Here is a 13466-nt window from a genome sequence, read left to right on the forward strand (position 1 = left end):
GGTTAAAACGACTGAAGCGAACTAACCAAGCACAAGCACGGCAGCTTACGCAATACTCGTTCCCTCCTCTCAGGGAACCGAGGTTACGTTAGTAACCGAGTCGTTCCCTTTCGAGAGGTCTCTCCTATTGCGTAAGTAGCTTACGCTATGGGAACATCATGCAAAACGCCGTGCGTGCTGAACTTCGCCTTATGATAGCCAGAGGCAGGTGCCTGAGCTGAAAAGCAAAGTTATCATCCAACTAGCCGGCAGAGGCGAGCTTTATATGTGGAAAAAATACAGAGCGGCTAGAAGGCGCTCAGTTACCCCTTTTCCACCAAAGCATTTTGAGAGCCGGTTCGGAGCCGGTGCCTACTCACGAACCGGTTCTTTGTGTTTCGACAGCCAAAGAACCGGTTCTCGGCCAGGAAAACTGGTTCCAAAGCGGCACCAACTCTTTGCTGGACTAGAACCAGAGAACCGTTCTTTTACCACCGTGTCATGCTTACGGCGGGGCTGGAGGCGGGTTTAGATGTGTCCTAAACATATTTTATGACCGCAAAGCCAGGAGAAACATTTGCAGAAACACGATGTAGTCCACCATTGTAATTATTATGCTTGAAGTTGGCGCAAGCGTTTCTAGCTTTTTTTAAATTTTATTTTTTTATTGAAAACATTATGTAAGCAAAGAAGAAAACAGTCAAAATATAGAACAAATAAACGGAAAGAAAAAAAGACACAAGACAGAGGTACATAACTAATCAGAAATGATTACATATCAAAGGAAAAGATTAAAAGACTTACTTATTTCAATTGTTTTTAAAGCCTTCATGGTACACAAGTTAGAGATAATCCCAAAATAATGTACTTGCTAGCGTTTCTGTATGGCGACGTACACAGTGACGTAACGACGTCGTTCGCTGGGCGCTCTAGTCAGTGGGAAAACAAACCGGTTCTGAGAAGGTTCGCAAGTTGAACCAACTCCGAACTAACTTTGAACCAGCACCAGTTCCGAACCAGTTCTTTTTTGGTGGAAAAGGGGTAAGTGTGACACAAGCACATACATAATCTAGATACGAACTCGTAGTTCAACTAGCATCATGCTGATAGTACATTGGAATGCAATGTCGGGACCTGTAGGTTGTAGAACCTGAAAAATGTGGACGGTGAGGCCCAGCCTGCCGCCGCACAAATATCCTCGATCGGTATCCCGCTCGACCATGCCCAGGAAGAAGCCACACTCCTGGTGGAGTGTGCTTTGACTCCCCAGGGGCATTGAAGTCCCTTAGCTTCATAAGCCAGCGCTATAGCCTCAACTATCCAGTGAGAGATTCTCTGCTTTGAAACGGCGGAACCTTTCGTACGGCCGCCAAAGCATACAAACAGTTGTTCTGTCTGTCTGAATAGGGCAGAACGCTCCAAATACACTCTGAGAGCCCTAACGGGGCTTTAGATTAGCGTCGTGTTCGTCTGCTGGAGACGATAGCGCAGTTAGGGAGATAACCTGTGCTCTGAAGGGAGTGGTGAGCACTTTAGGAATATACCCATGTTTCGGTCTAAGGACGACCCTGCAGTCGTTAGGTCCGAATTCTAGGCAGGCAGCACTTGTCGAAAGCGCGTGCAGGTCGCCCACTCTCTTGACCGAGGCGAGTGCCAGCAAGAGCGCAGTCTTGAGCGAGAGCTGTTTAAGGTGCACGGTTCGGAGTGGTTCGAACGGGGGCCCTTTAAGAGCGTCTAGGACAGTAGCTATGTCCCAGATCGGCACTGAGGGGGGGGCGTGAAGGGTTCATCCTCCTAGCGCTCCTTAGGAAACGAATAATTTGGTCATTTCTTCCCAATGGACGTTCCATTACAGGGTTGTGTGACGCTGTGATGGCCGCCACATATACTTTGAGCGTGGAGGGGGTCCGGCCCGCCTCCAGAAGCCCTTGTAGAAAAGCGAGTACGTTCGTAATCTCGCATGTCTCATGGTTCAGGCCCTTGGCATTACACCAGTCACTGAACACTTTCCATTTCTGTGCATATAAGCGTCTCGTGGAGGGCGCCCGCGCCTCAGCGATGGTTTTTAGCGCTCCGCTCGTGAGGTTCCTTGAGGGGCCATGCATGAAGGGCCCACAGATCGGGGCGGGGATGAAAAATCATCCTGCTGGCCTGACTGAGGAGGTCTGGCCTCAGTGGAATCGGCCGTGGTGCAGATTGCATTTTCATCAGATCTGGAAAACATGTTTGGTTCTTCCAGAGCGGGGCTATCAGAAGCACTGCGTTTTTCTCCTCTCTGACCCGACTGATGACCTGTGGCAGCATCGCGATCGGGGGAAAGGCATATAAGAGGCGGCTCGGCCAGCTCTGGGCGAGCGCGTCCGTGCTCTTCGTGAAGAAAAGAGAGCAGTGCGCGTTCTCCTTGGAGGCGAAGAGGTCGATCTCCGCTTTGCCAAAGGTTTTCCATAACCACTGAATCGTCAGCGGGTTGAGAGCCCATTCTCCTGGGAGAATTTTGTCTCTGGATAGCATGTCTGCCCCCTGGTTCAGGGCGCCTGGCACATGCGCTGCTCTCAGCGAGCGCAAGTTGTGCTGGGACCATAAAATGAGTCTCCTGGCCATTGAATGGATGGAGCTCGACCTGAGTCCACCCTGGCGATTTATGTACGACACTACCGTCATGTTGTCCGTTCGGACCAGGACGTGTTCGTTTTTTAGATGTGGAAGCAGGGCTCTGAGAGCCAAAGCGACCGCTTTCATCTCCAGACAGTTTATGTGTAGGCGCTTCTCCGGGTTTGACCAAAAGCCGGAGACAGGCCTGCCCTTGTAAAGGGCCCCCCAACCTATTTTGGAGGCATCTGTCGTTATCATCTTTCTCCTTGTGTTCACACCCAGACTCACGCCTGACTGGTACCAGTTGGCGGCTTTCCAGTGCGTCAGGGCTTTTATACAGCCGTGGTTCGCTCTGATTAAAAAGTGGCCCGAACGCCATGCGTGAGTAGGGACGCGGCTCTTGAGCCAGCGTTGGAGAGGGCACATATGCAACAATCCTAGCTGGAGTACGGCCGATGCTGAGGCCATGAGACCGAGCATCCTCTGAAACTGCTTGACGGGGGCGCGCGCGCCCGCCCTGAATGATGTTGCAAGGCGCCGGATGGTGAGCGCGCGCTCTGATGAGAGACGCGCTGTCATTTGCATCGAGTCTAGAACTATTCCCAGGAAAGAAATCCTCTGGTTGGGAGATAGTATGCTTTTTGCAAAATTGATTCTTAGACCCAGGCATTCTAAATGGCTGATAATCCAAGATCTGTGTGTTATTAACTGACTCTCTGATTGTGCTAGGACCAGCCAATCGTCGAGATAATTCAGTATTCGCACTCCCCTTCGTCTCAAGGGGGAAAGTGCTGCGTCCATACATTTCGTGAATGTACGGGGAGCCAGGGACAGGCCGAACGGAAGTACTGTGTACTGGTAAGACTGTCCCTCGAAAGCGAATCTCAGAAACGGCCTGTGATGAGGCGCTATTGGAATGTGAAAGTAAGCATCTTTCAGATCCACGGAGAGAAACCAATCTCCTGGGCGTACTTGCGCGAGGATATGCTTGGTTGTTAACATTCTGAACGAGCGAATCATTAGTGCTTTGTTCAGGTGTCTGAGATCTAGGATGGGGCGGAGACCGCCATCCTTTTTCGGGACGAGAAAATAGCGGCTGTAAAAACCTGCCTCGCTCATAGAGGGGGGAACAGTTTCCACAGCGCCCTTTTCTATTAGTTTGCGCACCTCGGTGCGTAGAACATGTGAGCACTCCTTTCTCACTTTCGTCTAGACCACAGTCGTAAAACGTGGTGGTCTGCGAGCGAACTGGAGCGAGTATCCGTGCTTTACTATATTCAATACCCATTTCGGCATATCTGGAATGTTTTCCCATGCCGCTGCGTGTACAGATATGGGCTGAATACAGGCTAGGGGCGGGCCGCTGTGACGTAGGGACCCGGCCAGCGAATCGCCTGAGCTCGTGCTCTCAGAGGCGCGGGCGCGCGCTGAGCAGCTGAGTGAATGGGCGCGTGTGTGCTTACAACAGCGCGCGCTATGTCTGTAAAACTCGCAGCCTGAGCTGGGGTTGTGTTTGACACTGTAAGGACAGTGTTTATAAGTGGGGGTGCATAAACAGTGGTAGGCACACGCGTCACTTTTATAATGTTTCCCGCTTTTATTGGGGATGAATTCATAACTGTGTGAACAGTGCTTGTGTGTAGTGGTGCGTACATGAACGTAGGCACGTGATCTACATTCATGGGGCGCGCAGCCTGAGCTGGGAATGAATTTGGCACTGTTTTGACGGTATCTGGGAATGCACACTTTGTGGACATGTGAACCCTTAGTGACACAGGCAGAAAAAGACTCTTTTTGTGTTTTCTGTGCGTCGCCGTAAAAACGGCGTTTGTTTGCAGGTGAGCGAGCTCTGTGACTGGCCCATTGACTGCTGTATGGACATTTCCAGCCGCCTGTAAGGGGACTGGGTAATGTTTGAGCTTTTGCAGAGAGAGTGGTCCGGCTTTTGCGAGACACGCACTCTCTCTTCTCATTCCTGTGGCTAGGACGGCTTTCGAGACTCAGGGTTCAGCACAATCTTGGGCCGAGGACCCCGTCGCTCAGGAGGCGGCTTGCGGTTGTGGGAGCGCGAGCGGCGTCGAGCGTCAGCCTGAGGCTGCGGCTGTGGCGGTCTCTGTCTGCTCTGCGATGAGCTGGAGCGCTTGGGCAGGAAATGGCGCCTAGCTTGTGAAGCGTTCTGGGCCTCAGTGAAGCGTTCGGCGAAACCTTTAACCGCCGGTCCAAACAGCCCGCTGGTGGAGATAGGCGCGTCGAGAAACGGCGCCTTATCCGCGTCCTTCATCTCCGTCAGAGTCAGCCACAGATGGCGCTCGAGAACAGTCAAATTAGCCATGGCGCGGCCAATAAACTGGGCGGTGGCCTTCGTGGCTCGCAGAGCTATATCGGTTGCGCTGCGTAGGTCCTTAAAGGCTTCGGGTTCGGGGCCAGACTCGTCCATAGAGCGGAGAAGCTTGGCTTGGAACACTTGAAGTACCGCCATTGAGTGAAGCGCTGATGCAGCTTGGCCGGCGGCGGCGTAGGCGCGACCGGCGAGAGCAGAAGTAGTGCGGCAGGGCTTCGAGGGGTGGGAAGCTTTGGCTTTCCATCCGGTGGTGGAGGGCGGGCAGAGATGATTGGCCACGGCCTCCTCGAGGGGCGGCGTTCCCTCGTAGCCTCTTTCCTTCGCGCCGTCCACAGAGGAGAGCGACGAAGAAAAAGAAGGCTTCAGACGCGCAGAGTGGGGGGCTTTCCATGACTTGTTGAGTTCGTCATGAACTTCCGGGAAGAAGGGAGAAGGCCTTTGCCAAGGGGCCTGCTGGCGCCTCTGCAGAAACGACTCATCCAGTCGGCTTCGGGTTGGTTCTTCGGGAGAAGACCAATCGAGCCCGAGGTCCTCTACGGGCTTCGAGAGGACGCGGATAATCTCCGTATCCATGGTGGAGCCCCCGCTCGTGCTAGCTAGCGTCGACGGGGCGGGGTCGAGAGTGGAGCCCGGCCAGTCGTCCGATGCAGCGTCGATGGACAAGCTGTCATCCATTCCCCCATCGTCCTCGGACGCGCCGAAAGTCACAAGGCCCACCGCTCTGCTAGAGGGGTGTGGGTCCGGCTGGGTGAACTGAACCGGCGGTGGGGAAGGCAAGAGCGGCGGTGAAGCACGCGGAGACTGGCTCGGCGTGACGTCACTGAGCTCCGGTTCAGGAAGCCTCTGTGAGCGGCGCTTTTTCTTAGTGCGCGGCTCAAACAGAGGGGTGGCGGCGATGGGCACGCTCACGGCGAAAGCGGCGAGGCGAGCCTGCAGTGCGGAGAGACCCAGGTCATCACATTCCGGGCATCCGCCCTTGGTCAAAGCAGCTTCTGCGTGGTCCCGGCCCAGGCAGCGAGCGCAGATGATGTGACGATCCCCGTCCGGGAGAAGGTCTCTGCACGACGCGCAGGAAGGCATTTGAAACAACGCCTCAGAAAATTGCTCTTTTACAAGTGTCGCAGGGCGAACAGATGTAAAGATACTTGCGTGTGTGGCACGCCGGATGGCTCCGTAGGATGGCGTTCGAAGGCGGCTGAAGGTGCCGACGTCCTCGTAGCAATCCCGCTGGTATGCTTTTCGACGGCAGCGAAGGCTTCAATAATCCGGAGGATCCAGCGAAGAAGGTGTTCGCTGAAGGAGATTAAATCTAAAGAACTCTCATGACGGGGCGCCCAATAAATAGCTCTTGGCCACGCCCATCTTGGCGGGCTCTGACGCGCGCGGGCGTGAAGCGCGCTCATTGGTCGCGCATTCAGATTCGCCCCGTCATTGGTTCGAGCAAGTTGCCGCAGCACAGCCAATGACCGAGCTTCCTTCGTTCATTGCTGTCAGCTGTGCAGCTGCAATGCGTTTTACATAAAGACTTCAATATTCTCGAGAAAAGGAGTTTTCCCATAGCGTAAGCTACTTACGCAATAGGAGAGACCTCTCGAAAGGGAACTGAGGCAGCCGCTGAAGACGAGGTGGAATTATTTTGTTTTTAAAGAAAATGCTCCCTCAACTCTACCGAAATTCGTTTATGTACTTGCGCACTTCTTAAATCTTACTGTTTGCTCTTACGGTGAGTTTCTGAAGTAAAACTGACGCTTCATCTTTTGTGTTATGTACAATAAACTTTATTAAACTCATCCGTATATGTTTGATCATCATTCGGAGCTGGTCCGAAACAGCAGACTTGTAAGCTATTAATAGTGGATGCATACAAGCAGATGACAAATACGTTATAACCGTAATTAAACTACTAAACTATACCTGTTCCATCTCTATACAGCACTCTGACTCTGTAGGTATTATTGTCCGACTCCGGGTCGAAATGAACACCGTTACTGAGAGTTTCTGATATTATTATCATCATTCTGTGAGATGAAATTGTCCTGAGACTGAGCGTGAACTCTTGAAGCTCCGCCACCTGTGCCGTGCTCATTTGCATTTAAAGGGCACACACTGAAACAGCTCGTTTTTCTGAGCACCAAAAAATGACAATTTAAACACTTTGGTAAAAAATGATCTGTTGGGTATTTTGAGCTAAAACTTCACATACACACTCTGGGGACTTCAGACACATATTTTACATCTTGTGAAAAGGGGAATAATATCGGACCTTTAAGGAGTAGTTCACTTTTTAAAAAACTTTTGCTGATAATTTACTCACACCCATGTCATCCAAGATGTCCATGTCTTTCTTTCTTCAGTCGAAAAGAAATTAAGGTTTTTGATGAAAACATTCTAGGATTTTTCTCCATATAATGGACTTCACTGGGTACCAAACGGTCCAAGGTCCAAATGACAGTTTCAGTGCAACTTCAAATGGCTTTAAACGACACCAAACGATTCATAAGGGTCTTATCTTGCGAAACGATCGGTCATTTCAAAAATAAATAAAAAAATGTAAGTTTTATAAGCACAAATTCTCGCCTTGCTCTGTTCTGTGATGCACGTTTGTAACGTCAAGTAATACGCAATTACGCTCAAAAGGTCATGGTTGACGTAGCCGGAAGTACAGAGTCAGTGTTTACCAATGTGAGGAAGGAGGAACATATACACATATTCAAATGTCGTCCGACATCGTTGTTTTACCTTTTAATTCCTTTTTTTTTGTAAACGGCATTTGACTTAGTTTGCGCGTTCAACTTGTAAACACTGACTCTGTACTTCCGGCTACGTCAACCGTGACCTTTTGAACGTAATTGCGTATGTTGCAACAAGTCCTCCAACTTATACGACCATAATGGTCGTTTGCACCTTTCCTCAAATACGACCCACTGCATTGTTTCCTAAAATAGTGCCCCTAAAGGCGGCGGGCGATATGCCACACAGAGTCCCCTCAATGCATTGTGGGTTTTCTACGAGATAATTGAGGCTAATACAGGTAGGCTATTTTATCAGCGAACCTTGAAAGCTAATATGGTTTTAGAACAAAATAATATGCAAGGCGCTTTGTGCTGTTTCATCTTGCTTTGTGGTGATTAACGTTAGTTGTAACTTGTTACAGGTTTTTACTTGGGAATAACGTTGTATGAAATATAAAACAATATGAAACATCCAAAAGTAATTGGAAAAGTTAGACATCATACGTGACATTAATCTTCACTTTTATTCATATCCGTCTTAACAACATTAGAAATAGATCAATTATTGTTACTGGACAAATATTAGGCCTATAATTCTGTCGTCTATTCAATAGACCGATTGAATTTACGTTGCGTCGAAAAACCATTACGGGACGCAATTTTTCTCATTATTTTAACATGTTTCAATTATTTGAGCAGGTCACATCAGCATTTTAAAGTTAGTATTTAGTGTGAAATTATTCGGAAATTTGAAACGTTGTGTGTAAGGGACCATGTAAAAAGTATACACATTTTGTTAAAATGTTCATAGTTTCCATATTTCGTTAATCTGACTCGATATGATATTTTCCAGAAATATCCAATTGTGGAAATTAATAAATAAATACTGAAACATAGCCTAATCATAATAAATAATAATAATAATACGCATTAACATTTTTAATAAAATAGTTGTAATGGTTATTTCAAATAAAAGCATTATTTTTAATAAAATAATGGAATTATGTATAATAATAAATAGAATGGAATTGTTTCCACACACACTTGTGTGTGTATATATATATAATTATATATATATATGAATAGAATAGATCTTTAACATCATTTTAAAAGAAACAGTGAAAAACTTTTAACAGCTCTTCAGAATTAGCAGGATAATAATAAACAGTGAACATAAATAATAAGACCAATATATTCATTGTACTTTATAGTACATTGTGCTATTTTTCTCAGATTTCTTCATACAGGTGTAAAGCCAGGAACAGAACAAACATTGTTCGAACGACGAAACAAGGCTAGAGGACAGACAACAAAGGTGATTAACAAAAGGAATCTGATGTTGATTTTTCACCTTTAGTTTAAGCATGATCATATTATATTTACCAAACAGTGAGCTTAGAATTATACAGTTCTATCTCCGTTTAGGGTAGTTCTGAGATATTGAGCATCAAAGTTTTTAAATCCCTGCTGTTTTGTGAGATGGAACCTTTTTATTTTATTAATAACTACTAACAAAATATCTTTTTTAGAAAAAATAACACCACACAGACATTAATAAACACCTAATGGATAAGATTATGTCAAAAACTCAATTTCGACCAAAAGTGGAGATAGAACCATATAATTCTAAGGTTTTGTGTTAGGTCACATGAATCAATTATATATATATATATATATATATATATATATATATATATATATATATATGGGTATTTATACAAACACACCATATATATAATGTATGCCTCTTTATAACAGTCTATAATTATTTATTATAACATTTTATCCCAAAACTCTTCTATAGCCCTCTTCTGGTGCTTCTGATAGAAGGCTACCACAAATACAAATAAATGTCTTAAAGTCCCTGTGAACCTGAAGTTGCAAACAGCATTTCTCCAGTGTTGTGATGTATTTCCAAGTGAAAGGGAATATTAAACTCAGGGCAGTGTTTTACTTTAGCGCTCCTCATCTCCATCGCGGTTTGGAACACCATTCCAGACCGGAAGTAACTTTTCGGATTTTGATTAAAGAACACCATTAACTTGCATGGATTAATTGTTCACCACAAGACTAGAAATATGCACGAACAAAGTAAATACGGTCAATTTTGATTTCACATCGACTTTAAGTTGAAAAAACAATTTTCGAAACCAGGTTCTGAGTAGCATTATACTGTTGCATTTTTCTTTAAATGTTTTGAAAGTTAGCTCACTGTGGTGACAATATTTTCTGAGACTGAATCTTGTCAACATATAGGGGTAAAACAATAAATGTATTATCCCCCCAGCCCCATAACACATATCATTTATGTTTTTTTTTTTTTTTTTTTTTTTTTTTTTACAGATGCCTACTCTAAAGGATTGCTACATGTGCAGTAAAAAAATTAGCAAGCAAAGTAGCTAGCAAAACATGTGCACACTGCAGATGGGAGTTTTACGCATAGACATCTATATGATGTCTATGGTTTTACGTACTCAAACATGTTCTGAGGGCAGAAAGGAAAATGATTGGTTTACAGATTCAACCAATGAAACTGAAGCAAAAGCGGGGTCAAGATGTTTGAACGTGCGGAGGGATTAGTCCTGAATACAAGACAAACAGATGTTCGTGGAAGAAAGCTTTTTTTGAAAGGTAAGTGATGTTACTATATTTTGTTATAATTCATCATCTTTTAACGTTTATTAAGATAATCTGCGAACATTAAAATGTACAGAACTAATAATCATCGTCTAAATATCGTGTTCTATGCATTTTGATTCGACTGTTAATCAATTGACCATAACAAAGCTGCTTAGGGGGTAACTGGTGTAAAACATGCTTTTCCAATGCTACCTCCCTGTGTGTGAAAATTATATGCAGAACTCGTTCAAATCTCCGCGACATTTCAACGGTACTTAGGTAAAGTTGGTTTTATATTCGCATATTCGCCCAATCGCGGACTTCCGCGTTCAATAACTCGTGAACTAAACGTTGTTGCTACACACAACACCAATCACATATAACTACAGATAAAACACCAGAAGCTACAACATAAATTTCCTCAAAACAAGCTTTCCTTCGGGTTTGCACTTTGCAGATGGTCCCTTCTTAGCAGCCTGGACATAGAGATCAATGTACAGTATTTTGTCCAGTGCGAAGGAAAGATTGTTTTGAGGAAATTTATGTTGTAGCTTCTGGTGTTTTATCTATAAACCTGGTGTTCTGGTGTAGCTTCTGGTGTTTTATCTGTTATTTGTGTAGTAACAATATTCAGCTCACGAGATATTGAACGCAGAACTCCGCAAATATGCGAAGCGAATATAAAAAGCAACTGTACCCAAGTTGCAGACTTGATCATAGGACCTTCAGGACCACATGGACAGCACCATGAACATGGTCAAGTTTAAAAACAACAACAACAAAAAAAAAATACTGGGTTAAATTAGTTTCAGGATTGATATTTGCTGCGTATTCACCTATACTGCTTTAGTGTACTTTTGCGTAGGCTATTGTACATACAGTACGCAAAAATGTTTTATGTAAACGTTACAGTAATTCACCAAAGGGATTTTTTCATGTTCCAAAGGTTGTAGTATGTTCCTACTGACCAGACTGACTTACTACAGGTGGAATTTTGACAGTACCTCCCTTTCTGTACATTCAGTATACAAATATTAATTTAAAAAAATTACAGTAATTCCCCTATAAAGTATTTTTTCCTGTTCCAAAGGCTGTAGTGCTTTCCTAGTGATCAGACTGACTTACTACAGGTGCAATTTTGACAATACCTCCCTTACTGTACGTACTGAAGGGTTGGGGTCAGAATCCCCTGTCTCTTCAATTTAATTATATTTATCCTTTTTATATATATCCTTTTGAATGATTACTTTATTCTTATTAAATATTCAACAATCAAGTATGTATCCTAATCATTTCTGTATTCATTTTCTTTTAGGTGCATTCCAGTGTGTGCCCTTGGGTTGTGTTCACATGCAAGGGGCCTTTTGATGATAATTGTCTTGGGATTCAGAGAGTGGCCAGAGAGACTCTGTACTCATGTATTACATATATTGCAACCAAAACTGAAGTCTGCAGTTGAGAACCATTTTACATTGTTGTTTTTTAATGACATTTGTGGAATATGCAGGGAACATAGCCAAAGTTACAGCACAGTAACTGTAACGTTTACTACCCGCAAATTAAAACCTGCAAATGTTAGTCCAGTGCATAACAACAGAGAAATGTATGTCTTGGCAATGAAATCTTTTTTTTTTTTTTTTTTTATAATATAGGCTATTTATCAGACAGGTGCCATTGCACTGACAGAGTCTGAAACATTTGAAAAATAAAACTTGTGATTTGATTAAATATCTGAACCATCTGCTATTACGAAACACAATTTTGTCTGTTTATAGCATTATCTCTTTTAATGTGATACAAACACTAAATAATAATTTTGACTATGTATTGGTATGTAATTTACGGTGGTGTAAAGTGCTGGAAAAAGCTTTAAAATGGACATTGAAAGTGCTTGAAAAGTGCTTGAATTTGACCTTGGAAAAGGTGTACGAACCCTGAACAGATAACAGAGCAAACAATCATCTAAATCAGACTCTAGGCTGCTTTGCAGTTTAGTGATTGTGCAACTGCAACATCAAACCACATTTACAGTATCAAACTTATGCAGAATTGTTATGAACTGCTCGGAGACGCAAAGGCTGAGAATCCAAACGCAGTAGTTTATTAAAGAGTAATCCAAAGAAGTAATTCATAACAGGCAAAAGGTCAAAACACAGGCAAACAATCCAAACTGATACCTGGGCAGGAACTCAGGCAAACAGGGTTAATCTAAGATATAGCCGAACAGGAGAAAACTGGAAAACAGGGAACAGGGTCAAAAACATGGAACAGATACTCAAAGGAGCGCTCAGAAATGCAGTTGTGAGATACAAGCAAATAAATTACAGATGACTGTACTCTATGCCAAATATAATGCTATAAGAACCATTTATGTTAAATATAGTCTGAAAATCTACAGAGAGGTTTGCATATTTGGCAAATGTGTAGGAATGCATCCCATTAGCCAAATTATAGGGACATAAAAAATGTAATAGTGTAGTAATATACATTATATGTATAATTCTATTACATTTGTATTTCAAAAGGAAAGTTTTTACAGGATGACTTTGCTTTTATAAGTTCCATTATTAGTTATTGATTGATATTGATTAAATATGAATGCAGTTTTTTTCTTGCACAAATGTTGCAATAGTGCACATTAGTGACAAAATTAATTCTGAAATGTCCAAATAAAATATCAAAATATGACAATTTTGGAGCTATGAAAATACAGTAGTCCAACCCCAGACCTTATCCTATTAAAATACAATAATAACTTGGCATCAGTGACATTTTGTGCAATGATAAGGTAAAAAAGGATCAGTTTTCCCATCTACAGGATCAAACTACACAGGAAACAGGTTCTACATGAAAGCAGCACTTAAGTCAAGATTTTGGATTTCTTTCCAGACTCACGTGTCTAGTGAAAGAAACTGACTGCTACAGTAGTGAGGCATTGTCCATGTGCAACCTCTCAAAAAAGCCTTTACCTCTAAAGGTTCAGTGTTCAGTGCCTCTGTGACAACAAGCTTGGCCCCCCTAAATGTTGAGTGTGGAATCATTTTTACCAAACTGTTTTTTGCTATCGTTGTTTTTTACATCCGATATTAGACAGTGGCAACGCGAACACAAATGTAACCCACACATTTTCTAGAGTGACTGCTTAAAGCGGAACACAACAGTATCATAGCACATGCATCTGCAGGTTTTTTTCTATTCAGAAG

Source organism: Siphateles boraxobius, unplaced genomic scaffold (genome assembly GCF_051911475.1).
Source record: "Siphateles boraxobius isolate OS27281-9 unplaced genomic scaffold, OSU_SipBor_1 8, whole genome shotgun sequence".
Lineage (NCBI taxonomy): Eukaryota > Metazoa > Chordata > Actinopteri > Cypriniformes > Leuciscidae > Siphateles > Siphateles boraxobius.